Source organism: Silene latifolia, chromosome 2, assembly GCF_048544455.1.
Source record: "Silene latifolia isolate original U9 population chromosome 2, ASM4854445v1, whole genome shotgun sequence".
Taxonomy (NCBI): Eukaryota; Viridiplantae; Streptophyta; class Magnoliopsida; order Caryophyllales; family Caryophyllaceae; genus Silene; species Silene latifolia.
The window spans coordinates 96951213-96974490 of record NC_133527.1 but is presented as its reverse complement, the minus strand read 5'-3'; the positions used below and the strand labels follow the sequence as shown (position 1 = coordinate 96974490).

The 23278-nt window shown below is 39.1% G+C and overlaps 1 non-coding gene across 1 annotated transcript; it reads right to left on the bottom strand.

Annotated features, from left to right (window-relative positions):
• Positions 1 to 7109: 7109 nt before the first annotated feature.
• Positions 7110 to 7216, bottom strand: LOC141644853 (small nucleolar RNA R71). Its single transcript, XR_012544457.1, has one exon. It is a non-coding gene; the product is annotated as a small nucleolar RNA R71 (small nucleolar RNA).
• Between the last annotated feature and the right edge of the window lie 16062 nt (positions 7217 to 23278).

The following is a 23278-nucleotide window of genomic DNA, read 5'->3' as shown; positions in this document are numbered from 1 at the left end:
ACAACATAATAAAAACTCACAACAATAATACCACATAATACTAAAGTGGGTAATTGAGGTCTTCACTCTTCCATTCTACCCTTGCCTTTTCCTTCGGGGTACATCTTCCCCTTGTTCTTCTTGTTGGCCCGCCTAGCATGGACTTCCTCCTTGGAACGGATCCTCAACGGATCTAAGACGGCGACGGCCTCCGATCTAGCACAAGACCCCATATTCGACCCAAGACGAGCCAATACACGGCCCACCATACTCTTAGGACCGAAACTCCTCCTCTTTGGTGGTCTCATCACATCGGGAGTAGCTCCATCAACATATTCCTCAAAGAAGGCACGGTTGGCCTTGCCAACCTCTCGGTACTTCAAGTCGACAACCTCGTCCTTACGGAATTTGGATCTCTCTTCCAAGGACGGAGCACGTGACCACTTGACATAAGCGGGGGTCACCCATGTCGTGGCAACGGGGTTTGGCACCTCCCAAAGCGGCTGAGTGGCCCACCACCTTTCGAAGAACTCCACAAGCTCGGAGTTCCGGAAAACATTCTCTTGAACAAGAGTATCTTGAGCGGGCACCTTTTGTTGACGCCCCATTTGCCTCATGAGCCTTTCGGGATAAATGAAGGAAACAACCTTCAAATCCACCGCCATCAAAGAGCAAGAACTAGCACCCGAAGCGGGCAACCCCGTGAAGGACCTCAAGTGCCACCACGGCACCACCCAACGGATATGAGGACCACCCTCCTCCGCCAACCTTGCGGCCCAATAGGCCTCGGTGGAAGCAAAACTATCCGGGTACAACTTCTTCCTCATGGTAAGGTGACGGAAGGAGTAAGAAGAAGGATTAACCGGAGGCTCTACATACCTTAGCCTCTCCAATAGCCACACTTGGAGGATCCTAGGCGATCCAAAAGAGGGAGCTTCTCCACAAGAGCCTTCCTTGTCCAAAGCTTGGATAATCTCTCCAAGCACCAACCATGATGGATCTCTACCATGCTCCATTTGCTCGATCACATGGATGAGGGTCATGCTACCATGACATCTTATCCCCTCCTTCTTCAAGACATCAACAAAGAGGTACACATGGACAAGGCAAAATGCAAGAGCCCTTCTCCTAGCCACCTCCGAGACATTAGCATCTAACCGATTCGAGAAGATGTTAATAAGAGCCAACGTATCCACACCATGTGGAGCAAGAAGAAAGTTGACTTGACTTGTTGATAAGCCCAACATGGAACGGAATTTCTCCTTGTAGCACAACCGAGTCGGAGGAAGCACCGGAGCACAACTCGGCCACCAACCAATGACTCCAACTTCTTCGGCAAGAGGACAAATCTCACCTTTCGGGAAAACGAAAACATGATGTTTCGAATCCCAAAATCGAGAGCATGCTTCAAGAAACGAAGGTTGCACCTTGACTTGACGAAGCACCAACAATTGACCAACTCCCATGCAATCGAGTTGATACTTCTCGGGAGGCGACAAATCCCGGCACCATTGTCGCAATGCGTTCTCAAAAGCATCTATGAAATATTTTTGTGGAAGAAGAAGAGATTTTGTAGAGATGTTTTCGTGTTTCGGATGATGAAACAATGAAGAGCAAACGTCCCTATTTATACAAAACGATCAGCACATTTTTCAGAAAAAGAGGAGAGCCGGCTTCCATCGCCAAGACGCTCGCGCCTCTTTGAGGCTTCTCCAGGATTCCCGCTGTTGACTTGTCTCTTTCAACATGTGTTTTCTCCTGACACCTCAAACCTCCCGCCAGGAACCTCGCGCCTCTTCGGGATGATCCGGGAAATTTTGTGTTTCTTCACACTCACATTCCCTTGTTTTCGCGTTTTACGAAATCCGACACGATTCCCATGACGTAGCTTTAAACATACGGATTTTTCTTTCTTTTTTTAAAGGGGGGAAGGGCTAGTCGCCCCGATCCGCGATGGATCGTTTCCATGTCAGTCGAAATTCCGAAAAATTTCGGTTTTTCGCAAAAAAAAATCAAAATCGAAAATTGATAACACGACATCAATTTTCCTCAAAAATTCAAGCACTCACAAATCCGAGTCGTGACCTCAAAAGCCAAATATACTCGCAAAAATCCTTTTCTAAAAATTCTTTCCTGACGGTTTGAGTTTGAATTTTTCGAGTCAATTTTTCAAACATTTCGATGCAATTTAATTCACGACACGAGTTAATTGCTCAAATTTTCAAATCAATTCATTTTGAATTCCAAACGCGACGATTTGTCACGGAATTTTCAAAATTCATTTCAAAATTTCAATTTTAACTTCGAGTCATCTTGGTTAATTTTGATTTTCAAACAAATGCGTTACGTGATTTTCAATCAAATGCTTTTACGTGTTTACGTTTATGCGTATGCGCTATCTGTTGCCCGTTTTCTACACTAACGATGCAGGAACTGGTGCAAAGCAAAAGGAGAATCAACAGCCGACAAGCGCTCCTCCGAAACACAACACAAAAGCCAAAAATCACAAAACAAACCACAATCCAAAAACACATATATACAAACCGCCTTACGCAAAATACATCAACAAACGTCAATCATACAGACACTGGCCTAAAACAAACGTCTATCATACAGACACTGGCCTAAAACAAACGTCTATCATACAGACACTGGCCTAAGACAACGAATTAGGGGCTAACCGCCACCTACCGAACTAAGCACTCTTTATCCTCTCAAACGGAAAAGAAAGAGAGCAACATGGGAAACAGAGGAGCAACAGCGAAAGCAGAGGAGGTTACCATGACGATAACCCTCCGCTCCTGCTCCATGACAAAAAAGAAGACAATGCCTGGCAGATTTTGGATGATGAGGAGGCCAAGAGCCATGATGCGATGCACCACTTCGGTGCTGACCCCCAATCATCAGCCATCCTGCCTATGAGCCACGACGAAAAGGAAAAACCGGCCATATTAGCCGCCTATCCGGATCTCTGCAGACAACGACCAACGATCGATACCCGATCATTGGCCGGACAAAGGCCGCCAGGGAGAAACACAACCAAGCCTGTAACAAAAAACAGTCGACTCTCCCCCTCCGGGATCGATTTCCTCCTCCAAAGCCTCGACAACGGATCCCATCGGTCCCAGACGATACCCTCCGATCAAAAAAAACAAACAAATAAAACGTAGGCCGAAATTTCGGCATTACGATGGCATGAAATGGATAAATCCAAAAACAACAGACTCAACCTGCAATGCAAAAGCAAGGGCAATCCCGCCCGAAATCCAACCAAACAAAACGGTTCACAAAAAAAACACAAAAATGACTCGCCCCTCTTTTCAAGCAAAAGACGAGTCAAAACCACAAAAACGGCATTTCAAGACCCATACAAGGTCTGCTAATAACCCAAAATACATTCCTGACACAATGGGGATTTTTCTGCGGCTCAAAAAGGCAATTCATACGCTAATTTGAGCCCGAGCCGGTCAAAAATTCAAAAACGACCGCAAAAAGGCAAACGTGATTTTATCACGCTTCAACACGACCTAAATTACCAATAAGGTCCATTGCAAGGCAAACTGACTCCATTCAAGCCCAGACAGACGCTTATTTGGTCAGACGTAAGACCGTCGCAAAAGGCAAGAATTCAATTTTGCCCACAAACATCCAACGAAGGTCCTTAAATGGCAAATACGGGTTTTCCCAACTACAATGCAACCTAGTGGGACCCACTACCCAAGCAAATAAACTTGGCATTGTGAAATGAGACGGTTTCTCGCCTCACTCACGTTTTTCGAACATAGGGAGCGGGAACGGGGACCAAAATGCAAACTAAAAGCACCCCTATGCTCCTAAACAGGTTTCTAACCTAATGCAAACATCAATTTCACTCGAAATTGGCTCAATCAGAAACGCCCAATTCGATTTTTTAGGGCAAAATCCGCCCTAATTCAACTAAGCTAACAATCAACAAATTTGAAAGGATTCAAGAGGAAATACTTACCTTGAGATGACATTTGTTGACGATGGCACAAGTGAAAGCAAGCTTGAAGGTCCTTTAATGGCGATTTTGGCGAGTTTTCGAGGTTGAAGATGAATAATCATCCGCAGCTCAACCTCGCGTCTTTTTAACAAGAAATAGGGAAGCCGGCTTGCATCGCCAGGTGGTTCTTTTCCAGCGAAATTTGGGCTTTGGCCCAATTTCCCACAACAAATTCCAAAATTTTCGTTGACGATATTGAATGTCGTCGTTTCCTCGAAAACAAACAAAACAGGTAGTGAAAATTCAAATTCGCTATTTTCAAAAACTTCAAGCAAACGGCGATCGAAACCGCCAACTTCAAAAACAATAGCGAAAATTCAAAATCGCTATTTTCCTCCAACTTCAAAATAACAGCGAAAATTCAAAAAACCGCTATTTCCATCAAATGTCAACGGCGGCACATAAACCGTCACTTCAATTAATAGTGAAGATTCCAAATTCACTATTTCTTTCAAAATGTCAACGGCGGCACATAAACCGTCACTTCAAACGCTATAGCAAAACTCAAATTTGCTATTTTCCTTCAAAATTAGAACAAACGGCGATCAAAACCGCCACTGCAAATTCAAACCGAATGGTGAAGATTTCAAGTTAACTATTCCTTCAAATACCAGCAGGGGGCTTCCTCGCGGAACCCGCTCATTCCAAAAACAGTGATAGTGAGAATCCATACTCGCTATTTCCCCAGTGACATCACGAGTTCGCTACTTTCAAAACAAGCCCATTCGACGCGGCTACTCCCATGGTCCATTAACCGACCGTACCTTTGGCTGGCGAGCCTTTGTTTGCAACCTTTTCAAGGATATATCCCGAAGATGCCTCGGGTACATTTCCTTACCTTTTCAAGGACACATCCCGAAAATGCCTCGGGTACATTTCCTTGTCTCGGCTGGCGAGCCTTACAACGCACCACGGCTGGCGAGCCTTACAACGCATCGCGGCTGGCGAGCCCTCCTCACATACGCACCACGGCTGGCGAGCCTTACAACGCACCACGGCTGGCAAGCCTTACAACGCATCGCGGCTGGCGAGCCCTCCTCACATACGCACCATGGCTGGCGAGCCTTTGTCCGCACCCTTCCAAGGACACATCCTGAAGATGCCTCGGGTACATTTCCTTTTCTCGACTGGCGAGCCTTACAACGCATCGCGGCTGGCGATCCCTCCTCACGTACGCACCGCAGCTGGCGAGCATTTATCCGCAACCATGCAAGGACATATCCGAAGATGCCTCAGGTATGACTCCTTCTTATGGCTGGCGAGCCTTCGTACGTAGTCTAATGGACTTTAAACGACCCGAACAGGACAGTCGACAGACTCTAAAATGTTTCCGACGACAGGTCCTTGACTCATACCCTCGAGTCGCCTTGGCGTCGCCCTTCCCGACGGCAGGTCCTTGGCCCGAATCCTTTCGAGCCGCCTCGACGTCGCTTGGGTCTTCAGGTTGTAATCTTCGATTGACCTGGGGACTCTACTTTGACTTTTGCCCTGTCCAAGCCTCAGTCAAAGTGGGGGCTCAGAGATACCCGAGATCTCTGCTGAGACTCCAACAAACACCCGATGATTATCGGACTACAACATGTTTTGGGATCGCAGCGTTTGATCGACATTTTGTGTACAACTTTACGTCGGAAAACTTAAAACGATTTCGAAAACAAAACATTTCAAAACATTTCAAAAATACCTGGAGTGTTTAATGCACGACGATGGGGTCGCAATGACACTAACTAGAGTCAAAACCGACACCGGACCAAAAACCGACTCGAAAATTCAAATCCCGACTCCAACAACGAGTCAAACCGAGTCAACCGCAAATACAAAATATCTTCAAGCCTTCTATGCTAAGTTTTCCCGGATTCATGTTGGTCAAGTACCAAACATGTGACTACAAAACCTAGGATAGAACAAATCATGATTGCGTTTGTTGTGAAAGTGACAAGACAAAACATGTGACTACAAAACCTAATACGGTAAATGGATGTTTAATTCCCGTCTTGCATGTAAATCAATCATTAATCCAACTCGACATCTTATACTTGATACTTGGATTAAATCAACCGACTTAGAAAGCTCTCACATGTTAGGTTTAAATTATTGGATGCACATTCATGCATTTAAACCGTTTTATCAACTTTTGCATTCAACTAACCAAGATCGATCAGTAGAGGCCGCTACCGCGGGCGGGATTAGGTGTTTGATTAAAGGGCTTCCCAATACGTACCTTCACCTCTTACTCAGAAACTTTGGATAGTGGACGACCTTATCCAGGGCGTACGAGAGTCATTCTAGAGATAGGATGCTAAAGAGGGACGATTTCCTTATCTTTAGTACCTATGTCAAACGTTGCTTTGTGCTTCTATTTGACTGAGGTATAAAGTGGATTTCGAACGGGTTCCAGGCATCCCACAAATGCTTGGTGGCGACTCCGAATATCTCTAATCGTTTCGAGACCCTTACCGAGACGAAACCGACCGATCTAAAACGATCCGGTCGAATGCATTTTTACGCCGCCGAGCGTGGCTTTCAAAAGACCGCTGCATGTCCACTAGATCGGCCTAGTGTGCAGGTGGCCCGTGACTACGGACCGGTAGGTGGACCCCCAAATCCACGGACATATATATATATATATATATATATATATATATATATTTGAAAAAAGAAAAAAATATGTTGTTTGTTTACTTACATCTTTAGTTATAGTTTTTAGTCACTTGCATTTAGAGTCTTTCATTCAACAATGTCTTCATACATGACTTTACGTGACCATAGTAGACCCAATCCAGACTTGTTTGCCTCTCCTATTGATATTGGGGAGGATGTGGAGCTTGATTTGCATCCGGATTGGGTTGAAATCTTTCAAAAGGATGTGTTCATTGGCTTAACTAATGAGAGTATGCTTAACCACCTTGAAAATTTTAACAGAAAGTGCATTTTGGTGAAAAAGAATGGTGTATCCGAACATGATGTAAAACTCATGCTCTTTCCTCTTACCCTTGCAGATGGAGCTAAGAAATGGTTATATTTTCACCCTCCTAGCACTTTTTCTACTTGGGATGACCTTTTCCAAGCCTTTCTTAACAAATACTTTCCACCTTCTAAAACCGACGAACTAAGACATGAGATCTTTACTTTCCATCAAGGCGAGTTTGAGAGTTTGAGTGAGGCTTGGGAGAGGTTAAATGAACTTTTAAGAGCTTGTCCTCATCATAGGATCCCAATTTGGCTAATCACGCAAACTTTCTTTAATAATTTGCAACAACCCGTTAAAGAATTGATAAATGCATCGGCCGGAGGAGCCTTTGATAGTTTGGGTGATGATGAGGCAATATCTTTGCTTGAGAATGTGACTATGACCGATGCTCAATATGGGTTTGGTAGAGTGACATGATGTATTGAACCACAAGTTGAGGTGGATTCTCCCTCTCATGTTCAAAATGTTCAACACAATCGTGTTAAATCTCCCTCCTTCATTGAGAATGATGTGCATGCATTTTCATTTTCATATTCTTGTGATACATGCAGTTATTTGGGACATGATTCTTGTGCTTGTTCTTTATATGCATCCCTATCTCTCATGTATATGAATATGATGAATAATGATGATAATATGCACAATGTTCAATCATACCATGCCCCCTTTTCACCCAATGGATTCTATGCATGTTTCTTCATCAAATTATGTGTCATGTGGTGGTTCTAGAGATAGTTTTGACTTGTGCCCTTCTTATACTCCCCAAGCCCCCCCCCCCCCCCCCCCCCATGAATTATTGTTTGATGAGTGATGTTGATAACTTACATATCTTTGATCCCTCTTGTACACCACCTTATCACTATGCACCCAACTCTTTTCCAAGTCAAAGTCCACCTCCCTTGAATATGAATGTTGTGCATGAGTTAACATCTTCTTATGAATCTTGTGGTGATTTAGGATATGACTCAAATGCTTGTCTTCCTTATTCATACTCAACCATTGTGAACATGAATGTAATAAATGATGTTAATAATGATATGCATGATGTTCCCTCTTATCATTCTTCCCTTCTCCCGATTAATATGTGTGACATGCAAGCTTTTTCATCTAATTGTGAACCATATAGTAGTTTTGGAGATGACATTGATGTATGTCTCTCTTATTTTCCCTAAACCCCCACGGATGATTATATGGTGAATGATGTTAATAATTTGCATGTCTTTAACCCTTTTTATGAACCACCTCACTATTTTTCAAGACAACTTTCACACTCTTTATGCCAACCTACACCACACCATGTGAATTCCAACTTATCTAGTAATGGGTGTGAGGTGGAGGTTATGATGTTTGAATGTGATTATGGATTAATTAATACAATTTGTTTACTTGGAGAGAAAGTTGCGGATCAATTGTATTTGAGGTGAATTGGAGTGTGTATCATTTGAGGTTGATCATGAGTCGCTAGGAAGAGAGTATATTGAGAGAGTGACTCTCTTGACTTAGAAAGGAAAAATGATGGTAATAATTATGAAGAGAAAGAAAGGCTAGAAACCCTTTTGGAAAATGAAGAGCTTGAGAGTTTTTGTGAGGAATTTGAAATTGTTAATGAGCCTTATGATGAAGAGTTTATAGGCTTGACTTATAACACTCTTGATGAGGATTGGGATGAGAACTTCGTGCTCGAGGAGATTGGAACACCCACCCTTCTTCGTGATAATGTTTGTGTTGGAAACTTGATAAAATGGGAGGGTGACCCCTTAAGGATTAAGTTTGTTAGGAGTAAAGATGGACTTGGATTTGACATAGTTTATGAGGCTAGTGAAAAAGAACAAATTAGGGGTTATGAGGTGCATCCACTTGATGAGCCTCTTCTTGAGATTTTTGAGGTTTATTTTTGTGTTGAGGGTGAGTCCCTTATATCTTCCACCGATCATTTAGACCTCATTTCTCTTACTCCTTTACTTGAATTAATGATTGTTGAGTATGATTGTGATGATCTCTTCAAAGAGGTTGATTTATCTCTTAACTATTGCTTGATGGAGAAGTTTGAGAATGAAGACATAATCACCACTCTTGAGGAAAATGTGAATAAGGAATATGGTGTTGTGCATGGTTTGAAAAGCCTTGATCCCCCTCTTATACATTTGAAGCAAAGTGATAAAACTTGGGGTGAGTATGACACACTTGGTGTATTCACCTTTTCTCACAAATTGCTTATGAGTCTTCTTGCTTCTCATGTATTCTATTGGTCTTACTTGTTTTGTATCTCATATGACCACTTTCTTGATGATTGGTGTAGTATATTTAATAAGTTAATGAGATCTTTGATGAGATTTTTAAATGACTCACTTACTTGATATATTTGAGTATGTTTCTATTCCTTGTTTGTGTGTTTGCTTTGTTGTTTCATGTGTGTAGGTACTACATTTGTGATCTCTAAGAACCAACAAGAAGGTGGTGAGATAAAGTAGAAGAATCTAAGATCACTTCCTTGATTGAATGATCAAAGATCGAGCTTGAAACTGTGATATTCTTCACACTCACTTTATCATTTTGTCCTCACTTTTGTTTAGACATTGAGGACAATGTCAAATTTAAGTGCGGGGAGGATTTATTGTTGTTGGTTGGATGCAGTTTTGTTGGATTGTTGAATTATATTGGTGGTGTTGGTCCCTTGTGGACAATTTGTTGTGAAGTTGGAGTGTTGCTAACTTTGGTGATTTCTTGTTATTTTCGTTTTGTATTGTAGTGTAGTTTACATTTCTTGTCCTTGTAGTATCATGTTTAGGTTAATTTGTGTTTTTAATGTTCTTATAATTCAAAAATGTCTAAAAATTTGAAAATTTGAAAAAACTTCCAAAAATATGTTTTTATTTTAATTTTCTCCCATATATAAATAAATAAGCGTGGGAGGAAATGCCCATATTTAAAAACACCAAAAATATATGCTTAAATTTTCAAAAATACAAAAATATGTCTTTTACTTTAAGAAAATTTGAAAATTACAAAAACACGTCTTTATTTTTGAGAAAATTTGAAAAATACAAAATATGTTCTTTATTTTCCCATTTTCTCCCTACATTAGTCTCGTCTAGAATGATGTGAATCTTAAGTGTGGAGAGGGAAATATTCACTTTGTAAATATTTGTATGTATTTGTAAATACTTGTAAATTTCAGAAAATTTCACAAAAACCCTAAAAACCGAAAAAATTTCAAAAATATATGCATTGTATATATTGTATATATCATGTTTTGTCTAACCAAGCATGTAGGCACAAGGAGCATTGTAGACATTAGGAGACTAGAAGACCGCTTGGCATAATCCTTCCAATCTCTGCTCCTTTACCTTTCCTTTTCTTTTGTATATATTCATATGGAGGAGGATGGGCTATATTGATGAGGATGTTCCTTTTTGGAACTTGTGGTTGTGTGTTAATGTGCTGTTAGGCTTAGCATCTTGTTGTACGTAGTTGTTAGTGAATTTTCATAACTTGTATATATGTTTTAGTTGCACTCATGTCATGTGCATTGAGTTTGTAAATATTTTTGCATAAATTGTTCTAAGAAGAGAACATGGTACCTCAATGATGAAACCCGTCTCGATTGTGTCTTCCCCCTCCCTTTGGCTTGCACCTTTGTGACTACTCCGTTAGGGTGTTTTCTTGCAAGTACCCGGGAAATTGGGCATGACCAAGAGACCTTGACCACCTTGTGAGACCGAGTTGACCGTGGACTGGACCTAGGTTCCGACATATCTACACACATGGTGAGTTTTAGAGCATCCTTAGGCCGGTGGATTCATACCCGGCCTTATTAGGATTGTGAGTAGGCCTCTGATGTGACTCATATTTGCACACATTTAGTCCCCTAACTAGCCTTGTTCCTATGCTTTCTTGCATGTATTAGGGTCGTTTCTTATCCTTAACTTCTTACTTTGCATATTCTTTGAGGTTTTTTGTCCTTTGTAGGAGAGGAATACTAGCCTTGCATATATGGAGCAAAACGGAGCTAAAAGGATCGCATATAACGATCAAGCAACAAAGAGGAGACCAATTCTAAGAGGCCTAAGTTAATAAAACAAGTATTTGGGCAATGATGAAGGACCCCCAAGGCTCCTCAACGATCCCCATGGATCATGAGGTAGCCAATTGAAGAAGAAACCAAACTGACCCTTGAGATGGGCGTCCCAAGATCGGCCCGAGCGTCCTGAAGAGTAAGACGGGCGTCCCAAGACTCAGCCCAAGCGTCCCACAAGCAGGACGGGCGTTTTCCCTTACAGCATAGGCGTCCTACAGGGGCAGTTCGAGCGTCTCCATGGAGGACTTGCAAGTCGTTAATCTTCATTTTAGGGACTTAATCGTCATTTAAGCCTTTAGTTACCCTAATACTTGTACTTAGTATAAATACTCCATTGTATTCGGAGATTATTACCATGTTTCATTAGCTTAGACCAAGTTCATTACCAAGTTTTAATCAAGTTTTATTACACAAATCAATCTTAATCACATCTTAATCTTTCCTTAATTATTCAAGTGTTCTTAGATTTAGTTGGGTAATTTGAAGACTATTTGGGTTTATTGCAGAATTGACAACTCTTCATCATTCATCAAGTTTTATTCTATTATTCTTTGCTTTATATTTGATCATCCTAAGTTGGTACAATTCTTTTTACCCTTAGCTTAATTATTGTTTATTACTTTACTCATCATGTTTAGACTTGTTAATGTGATTGACACCCCTATTAGTATGTTTTCCATGATCATGAGTGAGTAGTCTCCTAGTTAGGGGTAATGGGGATTAAGGGAGTTAATCATGGGGTAGATCTTTACATAATAAGTTCATATGATTTCTTGCTTGTTGTAGTTTCAACTTATGCACATGTTATACTTGATGAAATGCTTGATTGACAACCTAGCATGAATCTCTTATCCATTCAACAAGACTTGTAAGACATAAACTAACTCAAGGCTTGTTAGACCATGCATATAGTTGAATAGGGAGAATTAAGTCGACTTGTAGGAGTTGTAAAGTCTTGACCGACTCGGCTCCGAGACCCAAAACTTCCTAGAAATTGTAAGATATAAACTAACTCGATTACACTACAACAATAACTTGCTTGCATCTATGAAACTTGTTTATATGATCTCACCATGATTCCCTTATGAACCCATGATACCCTAGTGCTTTAATCAATTGTTTACAACCCCATTTGCTTGCTTTGCTTTACTTTAATTTGTTTATGTGAACCCCCGCAATAAAGCTAAGAAAATACAATAAGAAAGTGCGGAATTTTTAGGAAAATTTTGAAACTTTTTAAAATTTAAAGCGCGGGTTCAATAAAACCTAAAACATAAATAAAGTATGCGAAAATAAAGTTAAGTTTATACAAACGTGATAGTCAAAATGAGGAAAATATATCCCTCGAATGACAAGACGATAAAGGGTGGGTCTAAGCTATCCTAGTAAACAAACTACTAATCCAAGGTACTCGCTAGCTCACACGTCTAAACCCCGTAAATGCATCTTCACAAACCTGTCATTCATGTAGACATGAAAGCCACAGTCAGTGGGGAGTAACTCAAGGTTCTCCCAGCCAGAAATTGTCGAAACAAACATAGCAAGGAACTCAAATAGGTAAATCATATAAGATACTTACAAATGACATGAACATCAAATTTATATTTAAACATGATAGTTAAATGAGATGGAACAAGATAGATCAACATTAGCATAATGAAGACTCAACTATTCATGTGAGATAATTAAATAATATGAAAGACAAGAATACGGCCATTTAGACAAAAGCACGCATTTCAAGGAAATATGACATAGATATGAGATTAGGATCCGAATCATATGAAGTGGATAAGTAAGGGACCAATCAATACAAATTACGAGAATAGAAACCATAGCTATTACTTTGAAAACCTCTTAACAAACTTTGCACGGGACGTGGCTACTAATGTCACATTCATACTTATGGCTTGCATCTCACCATAAGAACGGAGGGGAACATCAATCCCGGCGATCATATCGCAACTAGAAGGCTTGCATCTCACCTCTAGTATCCGATAGGACCAAGACTCTCACATTCAACCACATAAGACGTAAACTCTCGTGTAGAAAGACATATGCAAATGATCGTAACCAAGCAAGACACTTACTACTCTTAGACTACATTTTCTCCAGAAAAGATTAAGATAAAACTCACTTGCCAGAACAGCACAAGTGACCAAAACCGTACTTGCCAGAATATCAGAAGTAGCCAAAACCGCACTTGCTAGAACAGGACAAGTGACCAAAATCGTACTTGCCACAACAGCACAAGTAGTTATACGTAAAGAGGGGGGTAGAAATTATAATAAAACATACGGGAATTTCGAATAAAACTAAGCTAAAATAATCCCGGATAATTATAATAAGTAATAGTTAATGGGTTGATGGGTTGACGATTTACGCGAGCACGCAAATCAAGAGAGCACTAAGCAGCGCATGGATGAGCAGCCGAGTCTTGGTCCAAAGGGCGTGAGTACGAGGCTCCCATTGAAGGACATTCAAACCTTGTCATCTATTGTCAAACCTTGTTTTCTTCACATTTTATTTTTAGTTGATTATTGTAGAATCTAGGCAAGACTAGTATTAATTAGGGGTCAAATGGTGGTAAACACCATGGAGGGCATGTCGGTTTAGGGGGCATTATAAGCCAAATTTTGTAATTCATTTTGGATCCAAGAAATTAAAATTGAATTGAGATTTTTCTCTAAAACCGTCATAAACATTTTGTGTTGCCTTTAACACGAGTGTCGAGACAAAAAGAGCATCGACGTGATCGATTCTTGACTTAGACCAAGGACGCGTTCTGAAGTTTAAGAGAAACTCTCGTCGCGTTACGAGATTTTCAACCATTATCAAACTATAGGTCTAGTTTGATAAATATCCCCTAATTTCACACACAAAAAAATATACAAAGAAACACTCAATCCGACCCATGTGATTCATAATGTCGATCCAAACCAACAAAATGACAACAATCAACCAAAACGCTTCCGCACCTGGACCCTTTACGTTGCAAGTGGTATCAGATCCTCGGCTCTCAATTTCCGTAAATCGTAACGATCCAGTAGAGGCAAACTCCGATCAAGAAGATTCATTCTTTAAATTCGAGTGGTTAATATTTTTCGACTTGGATAGTGAGAACGACCCATTCCTTGACTTAAATATCCCACCTCGATTCGACCAAGAACAAGAGAATACAGTAACTCCTCAATTCATCTCACAAGAAAACCCTAATTCACTTCAAACTCCAATACCAAACAACGATTTCATCTTTGAACCCGTAACCGCCTTACTCTCGCCCTCCATATCACGACGGGGCACCACCAGCAAGCGAGTTGCCCTAGCCAAACCGACACCACCAGAAGCCACACCGCCAAGCTCAAACGGCCATGGAGGTTGGATTGATTCGGCCTCCGAATCAACAGGTTACTCTGAATCATTGGGAGGGGAAGACACTAGCAGCGACGGAGGAAGTGACGGCGGCAGTCACGACACTGGAAGCTGAAATTCAGAAGGAAGTAGTTCGGAGGAGGAAGGGGATAGCAGCGGCGAAGACAGCGAAGGGTTTTGTGACGACATAGAGGAAGTTGAAACCGAAACAAAGGAAAGGAGCGAATAGAATCCAAGTGTCAATTTATCGATATTGAGAGGATGGATTCCGCGCCCAAGCAATTGCCAATCGACATCCTAAGGGCCGCGGAAAACACCACCCCAAGCGTAAAGAAACCAACCAAAACCAACCAAAACCAACCCAAGCGACGACCCATGGCCTGAAAATTGGATCGGTTCGATACCTTATTCGAAATGGAACCATCAAGACATGGGAATGATCATTCGTGAATCCGTTGGTAGCAATGGGTCAATCGAGTCCGACGAAGAAGCCAGCACCGCCACCTCTCGACCACCTAAGCGACTTAAAATGATGGCCAAACGCAAGAGGTGGAGGCACAAGAATCGGGACGATTCTTTTTAAAGAAGGAGAGTGTTGATACCTAAAGAGGGGGGTAGAAATTATAATAAAACATACGGGAATTTCGAATAAAACTAAGCTAAAATAATCCCGGATAATTATAATATGTAATAGTTAATGGGTTGACGATTTAAGGCGAGCACGCAAATCGAGAGAGCACGAAGCAGCGCACGGGATGAGCAGCCGAGTCTTAGTCCAAAGGGCGTGAGTTCGAGGCTTCCATTGAAGGACATTCAAACCTTTTCATCTATTGTCAAACCTTGTTTTCTTCACATTTTATTTTTAGTTGATTATTGTAGAATCTAGGCAAGACTATTATTAATTAGGAGTCAAATGGTGGTAAACACCATGGACGGCATGTCGGTTTAGGGGGCTTTATAAGCCAAATTTTGTAATTCATTTTGGATCCATGAAATTGAAATTGAATTGAGATTTTTCTCTAAAACCGTCATAAACATTTTGTGTTGCCTTTAACACGAGTGTCGAGACAAAAAGAGCATTGACATAATCGATTCTTGACTTAGACCAAGGACGCGTTCCGAAGTTTAAGAGAAACCCTCGTCGCGTTACGAGATTTTCAACCATTATCAAACTATAGGTCTAGTTTGATAAATATCCCCTAATTTCACACACAAAAAATATATATAAAGAAACACTCAATCCAACCCATCTGATTCATAATGTCGATCCAAACCAACCAAATGACAACAATCAACCAAAACGCTTTCGCACCCGAACCCTTTACGTTGCAAGTAGCAAAAACCGCACTTGCCAGAACAGCACAAGTGACCAAAATCGTACTTGCCAGAACAGCACAAGTAGCCAAAACCGCTCTTCCCAGAACAGCACAAGTGATTAAAATCGTACTTGCCAGAACAGTACAAGTAGTCAAAATCGTACTTGCTAGAACAGCACGAGTAGGGCGTAAAATAAAAGAGATAAACCGTACTTTCCAAAACAGCACAAGTAGGTTAGACCCGTACTTGCCAGAACAACACAAGTAGGGTGTAAAGATACGTCAAGCAGTAAGGTATAGCATAAAGGTATTATCATAAGAATACGACTCCTCATAAGTAATTATTTATAATAAATCTTTCATACTTGTATTATGACGATAAGCATTTCTTTTCATAAATATACATGCCAGTTAAATAAAATATAACAAGCGGTAATGAATAATTTACGTTATTGTAAAATACGAGATAAAATATAAATAACCACAAACGGGTCATTCATAAGGCCTCACCATCCTATAGGATTGACCCAACAACTATAAGATGCATACAACAAGCCCAAGTATGATACATAATAAAACATAGAACAAGGGAAGAATAAATGTAATGGACAAATAATAATCCAAGTAAGACATTCCAATTCTATTTATACTCGTAAACATGAATTAGTAACTCATTTCTTAAATACTTGTCACTTGAATAAAAATGTAAATAAATGAAAATAAACTATTTATAAAGATAAAAACAAGAATTAAATTATAAATGACTCAAATGTAAGATAGACCATTTTTTACTTACAAAGCATAAATAATTGAATTGGACTCATCTTAAAATGAAAACATGTCATTTCCTATATAAATGATATAATTAAATAATGAATTCCACAAATGTAAATCATGTGAGAAAAATATATAAATGAACGATATTTAATGAATTACGTTACATAAAACACGAGTCGGAAATTTAAATATTTCAAATACCCAAACTTGCGCCAAAACAAGCTATGACCACGACTCAAAGGAGCCACTTGGGCAGCCCTTCCACGCCCCAACAACCACCCACAACCACCACTAAACCACCCCACCCAAGCCACCACGGCTAGGGGAGCCTAGGCACGGCCAAGAGTGGTGGTTGTGTCGGCCAAAGAGGAAGGGAAAGTGGCTGGAAAAACAGGGCAGGCGGCGTAAATAGCGCAGCATAAAAAGTGGTTTAGCAATTCATCGTGAGACCATATTAGGACTGATTTTTAAGCAAGATACAAGAAGGAAAGTAACCATACAAATGACCTATATCATACTTGCATATACACTTGAGACGGACGCACACAAATTGGCTCAAACCCAAGCTGGAAACCCGTCTAAAAACAGCCCCAAACATGACTCGGCACAACCCCTTATCCGACCAAAACCACAGTTTGAACCCATCTTAAGACGAGTTTTTAAGCATACAAAAGATGAAATATTTTCCATACAAATGGCCCAATTCATACATGGATATGCCCTTGAGACGGAAATAAGAAAGTTGGCTCAAACCACCAACTAAACAATGACCAAAACCGTGTATAAGACCATCTCACAGCCAGTTCTCTTTATATCAATGGCATAAGCTTGTAAATTAATAATGTTCCAATTATCAATGTACCAAACCCGTAGCACTGCACACAGTATTCAATAACAAGTCAATCTCAATTTTATAACTATCACCACACCTAATTTTCATCTTCAATAGCTTATCAGTGCAAGTCTAACGTACTATGTTCCATAATCAATGTCTTAATAATCAAATTTTTATTTCTATATCCATCCCATTGATCAAACATTCACATCCATTAATAAGAGAAAAGCACAAAGAACCAAACTTTATCACACAAGTTTATAAAACGACCCATAGGACGAAAATTCAACATTTTTGTCGAGTAACCTATCACCGTTACCTCGAAATCTCTTTAATCTTCAAGTAAACGGTACACAAGGCACGAGACTTCCGCTGGGCCTTCAATTCCTTCACCTAGAAGCAAGAAAACGGGATATAGAAGCTAAAAATCGAAGCTTTTTGTAAGATGGCCGAAAACAAACTTCCACAAGGGTGGGACTTTCTTACCTATAAATTTGAAGGACGGAAAGGGGAAGAAAATGGCGCAAAAATCAAAGGAAACGGTTGAGAAATGGGGGAAAAATCTCAGTTTAAAGGTTGAGTGTTAATGGTGGTCATGGTTTGTATGTGTATTGTTTCGAAAAAAAAAAATTGATTAAATTATAGGGTGTAAGAGAGGTAGGTGAGTGGTGTATGTGTTGTCGATTTCCGGTTGGTCCACAATTTACCTAGGTTCAAAAGTGAAATGTGACGGCATTTTGCTAGACAGAAATATGTCTTAAATCTACTATAACTTAAGACGGAATTTATTATTATTATTACTATATTACTATCCGATTAAATATATTTATTTTTATATAAGCTAAGCTTTAAAAATATAATCTATAAAAGTATAATACAAGAACCACTATACATTAAACTTGACACGTGTCGCCTCCTCAATTAAAAATTTCCCGCGTACCGGTCACTATTTGTTTAACCCTAATATCTTCCACTTTTTACTCTGCCGTCATTCTCTAACCCACACTCATATCCCTCAATACGATTAGGGCAGAATTTTCTACCCAAAATAATTGCAGACAAATTTTTGTTGTTCAAATCATTCTCTTACTTTGCAGAAAAGCTTTTTCATCAAGATCATTCATCATTCCGTACAAGATTTTCCAATCAGGTTAACCTTCCGTCGCTATTTTGTACTGTTCATTTTTCCGTTGTATTGTCTTAGAATTTCTGTAAAATGTTTTTTGGTCACATCTATTGTTTCTCATATTCTTTTGCTATGGGTATGTGAGTATGTGACGGTGGGGAAGAATTGAGTGTTTCATTATCTTTTGTAAATCGTTTTACTAAACTCTGACTAATTAAACTGTTAGTTGGTTTAGACTATTCTGTAATCGTTTAACAATCGATTTTTTTAGTATTCTATATCTTTTGCAAATCGTTTGAAATGCACATACTATGCTCTAAATTTCATCTAATCCTCTATACGACATATACTCTCTTTGATAATGTTTTTATTTCTACTGATAGGCTATCGCACACCTATGCAAAGATAATATTTATACCCTAGGCAACAAATTAATGTAGTACTTAGGGGTCGAATACAAAGGAGACGGGAGTTATTAATTAATTGTTATGGATTGAATTTTACCTTGGTCGATTACGTTTGAATTGGTTTGGGTTGAAGTGATAAAACAATAATAAATGAAATGTCTAGGGAGGTCGGGTCACACATGCTAATTATGTAAATGCTCATGTCAAGTTAGGAAGTTGATTTTACGATAAATGTTTAGGCTTAAAGACACCCACCTTACGATATTAGTGTCAACCATAGACCGGGTCCTAGAGAAACTCTCGTCCATGACTAGGTCGTCCTACTACACATGCTTTGTCTAATTCAATTCCGTGCCTCTCGACTTTTAGAATGAATGAACAAACTTAATCAATGAATAAGGCTTTTAAACATAGATTAAACGTGACGATGCAAACATGTGACAGAAACAATTTATCAATTTAACTTAGCCTCATTTTAACATTTACAATTTACTTAGTCATGCATGGTTTCCCTTACTCCTTAGACAAATGCAACTACTCTAACATGGTGGAAATATAAATTAAACTAATGATAAATAAAATGGAAAACATAATGAAAATATGAATAAGAAATTACCTTATTGGAAATGGAAATGGAAATAAAGAACAATACTTGTAATATAAATAACTTGTAAATGTAAATTGTTTTATAACTTGTAATGTAAATAGGAAATGTAAATAACATAAATTAAATCTAAACTAAGAGCTAACCTAAACTAACTACTAAAATTTAGAGAGAATTTAGATGGAAAAATATGTGTGGAAAGATGGTGTGTAGTGTTGAAGTCTACACCTTTTATATAGGAAATAAAGGGTGAACTTTGTAGAGCAAATACAAGGGGTCAACCCCAAATATTCTCTCTTAATTACTTGAGTAATTTCCTAGAGAATCTCATGTTGGCCATCAACACCTTCTTAATTGCACAATTAGCATCCAAAGGGCATCTTAAGATGAGCATCCAAGGCATTCTCCCATCTTCTTCTACTTGGGCTTTAACACTTGATTTTATACTTGGGCTCATTTCTTGACTTGTGTTGTGCATTTCTCAAATTAATCCGCCACATTTGCTCATGCAAGTCCACACACTTCCAACACTTAGTCCAATCTTGCTCCTTTGTTAGCCAAGCTTCTAGTTTACTTGCAAATGTGTAGGATTAAGCTCCTAAAAGCTCTTATACCTACAAAACATGACAAAACATACAAATAGAACTAGAAAGCAAATATTAGCTCAATATCACTAAGATTAGTGCATAATGACATGTAAATTAAAGCTAAAATATGGGGATAGAATATATATAAATTGGACTTATCTAACTCCCCCAAACTAAATCCTTACTTGTCCTCAAGCAAGAAATCATCCCAACATCGCAAATCCCAAAATAGCTAACAAGCAAAATGATTCAAATCCCTAAACAACATGGGCATAAGGATAAGCAACATCATGGTTGAGATTTACACGACGGCGTAGTGTGGTCGACTTCAAGTAAACTTTTCGGCTCTTGCATGATCTTTTGACTTTCGGACTCTCACAATCCACTCATCACTCAATTTTGTGTGAAAGGACATTTTGTGATTAATCACTTAACAATCCTCGACTCATGAGAGTGTGCCCGCAATCTAATATGGTAATCAATTCAAAACTCTAAGACAAAACATTCAAATGCAAGCATGTAAATAAGCCAAGGGTAAGAAGAAGATAAATAAACATGGGCAAGAAAGGGGAACAAATGAGTTATGGTAATGTGGGGCTAAGTCAAGCTAGCAACTACCAAAATGTAAAGGTGCTCAATCCTAATTACAACCCAATTTCCAATTTAATCATAAGTAAACTCTCCAAAATATATGAATAATGTTGAGAATTTCTCACATCAACTTCTTCTTCTCTTTTTTCTTTTTTCAATTCATACTTCTTTTTTCATTTTCTTTCATGCTTTTTTTTTCATTTCTTTTTCTCAACTTTTTTTTTCTTTCTTGATTTTTTTCATTTCAATTCATCATCACTTTTTCTTCTTTTCTTTCTTGAGCATTAAGACCAAGCTCACATGATTGTCCAAACTTTAAAACAAATCCCAATTGAGAACCCAAACAAGGACAAACAAAGCTACTAGCTCAACAAGGGTAGGCAATTTCAATGATGTAGCTAGGGATAAATTTTGTGAAGGGGTCAAAAAGGCTAAATTTATCATGTGAATGGCTCCAAAATGCTTTAACAAATAAATGCATGCTTAACAAGAGATGAAATAAAGACCATACTTGTGCATTTTGATGTAACACACAACATAAGGAGACCTACACTCACCTAAGAGAGACCGGATATGGATGCATTGGTCTAAAGAAGGCTCTACCTTACCATTTTGTGGCTTGCCAAAAGTCAAGATCAAGCTTACTTGGTCCAAAATTCATCTTCCACCTACTATGTCAAGACATCCCCATGCATGCTATATCCCGTCAAAAGTAGCGAATCAAGAGTTATCAAGCCAAAAATGGGACAAACAAGAGGGCATAAGTAGGACAAACAAAGAATTATAATCAAATATTCACACAAATTTTTCAAAAAATCTCACTAAATCGATACTAACTAAATGCAAACTAACTAATATGCGAATGCAATCTCCCCCCAAGCTAAACATAACATTGTCCTCAATGTGCCAACAATTAAATTACTCAACTAAACCACAAAAATGGTTCAAAGTACATAAACAAGAACGATAAGAGGTCATATTTAATGGGTTGCGAGAAATAAACTAAAGTGCAAAATAAAGAAAACTTACTAGACTAACGAGCCTCCCCCAAGTTAGCATAAACATTGGGAGATTCCTCCATTTAGCATCTCATCAAAAAAATGGGTCAAAATTCCGGTGGGTACTTTGTCCTTGATGCTAATAGAGGTTTTCGGAGGTGATTTGATTGGGAAATGAAGAAAAATGGAGAGAAGGAGTACCATCCTCTGCTTTTGAAGCATATAGAAAAGATTTAGCATATCCCGTATTTTATTAAAACGCGCTAAAAGGAAGAAAGTCACGACCCCGATCGGGGTGGTCAACCCCGATCGGGGTTGATTGTTGACTTTTTTTTTAATTTTTTTTTTTTTTTTGAAAAAAAACGTAACGTTACGACCCCGAACGGGGTTACAACATGGGGTAGTATGCTATCCTTCAAAACGCCTCTTCTTCTCTTCAAACACCTACAAGTCACAACTCAAAATAGCTAATTAGTCTAAAATTTATTCCTAATTCTAATAAAATATGAAATTGCGTAAAAAGTGAAATAAAAACAAACTATTTTTTTTCTAATGGATCCTCCATCGTCCTCTAAAAAGCACGTCAATGCCCGTAGAAGTAATTCATATACCTGTGCATGAGCAATATATAAGCATATGTAAGCAATTTATAAGATATAAGTATGAAAGATCAAAGGCAAGAAAGGATTAATCTTATCAAATTGCCCATGAGTGATTTCAAATAGAACCACCGTACTCCACTCGTCAGCAAGAAAAGGAGCATCATGCTTAAGACCATAAAAATAATCGTTAGTGCACAAATTATAATTATAATCGGTCTCAAATCGGTGGTATGAAAAATCTAAGTGGTAGGACTCGTAAAAAATGGGGGGTTCATCCCACTTAACCTTTATATTAGCATCACTAAGTCCTTCATCAACCTTAAAAAGGTCAACCACATCCTCCACGAAAGGATTTTCAAAGAGGTCTAAAGTCTCATGTAAAACCTCATCCTTTTCATTACATTCGGGCCCAACATCGTCCATGGTGAGTGTGTTATCTACTACAAGGACAATGTCATCAACATGAGTCTCTAAATTATCAATTGGAATGACATTAGGGGGACTTTTAGAAGAAAAAGTCGGACTATCATCATCGTCATCTAATAATTCAAAATCATTAGGTTTAAAAGACTCACATTGGGGAGGTAAAAAGGCAAAATGAGAAAAGATAGGCTCACGTGGTCTCGGTTTCTCTTGAGAATTTTTTTCCAAACAAGCCTGTAACACTTTAAGCTCCTCTTCGATACGCCAATAATGAAATTGGCGTGATACCTCCCGCAATTGACTTTGGCTAGCCATGAAATCAAAGAAATTCCAAAGTTCTAACCTCATCATGTAGTAGACACTCCCATTACTCAAGTTTAGAGCTATTTCTCAGTTCTCAAAATTCATGCCATTAAGAGCGAATTGAACCATGTAATCCCCATCAAGGACATGTCCAAGAGAGAGGAGACTATCGCAAAAATGGTTGAATCGGGCAAGATAGTCATGAAAAGGCTCATCTTTGAGTTGTGGGACGAATTCGTAATTCATTATGAAAGGCCAATAGCTTTATCACCTACAAAAATAGGCACT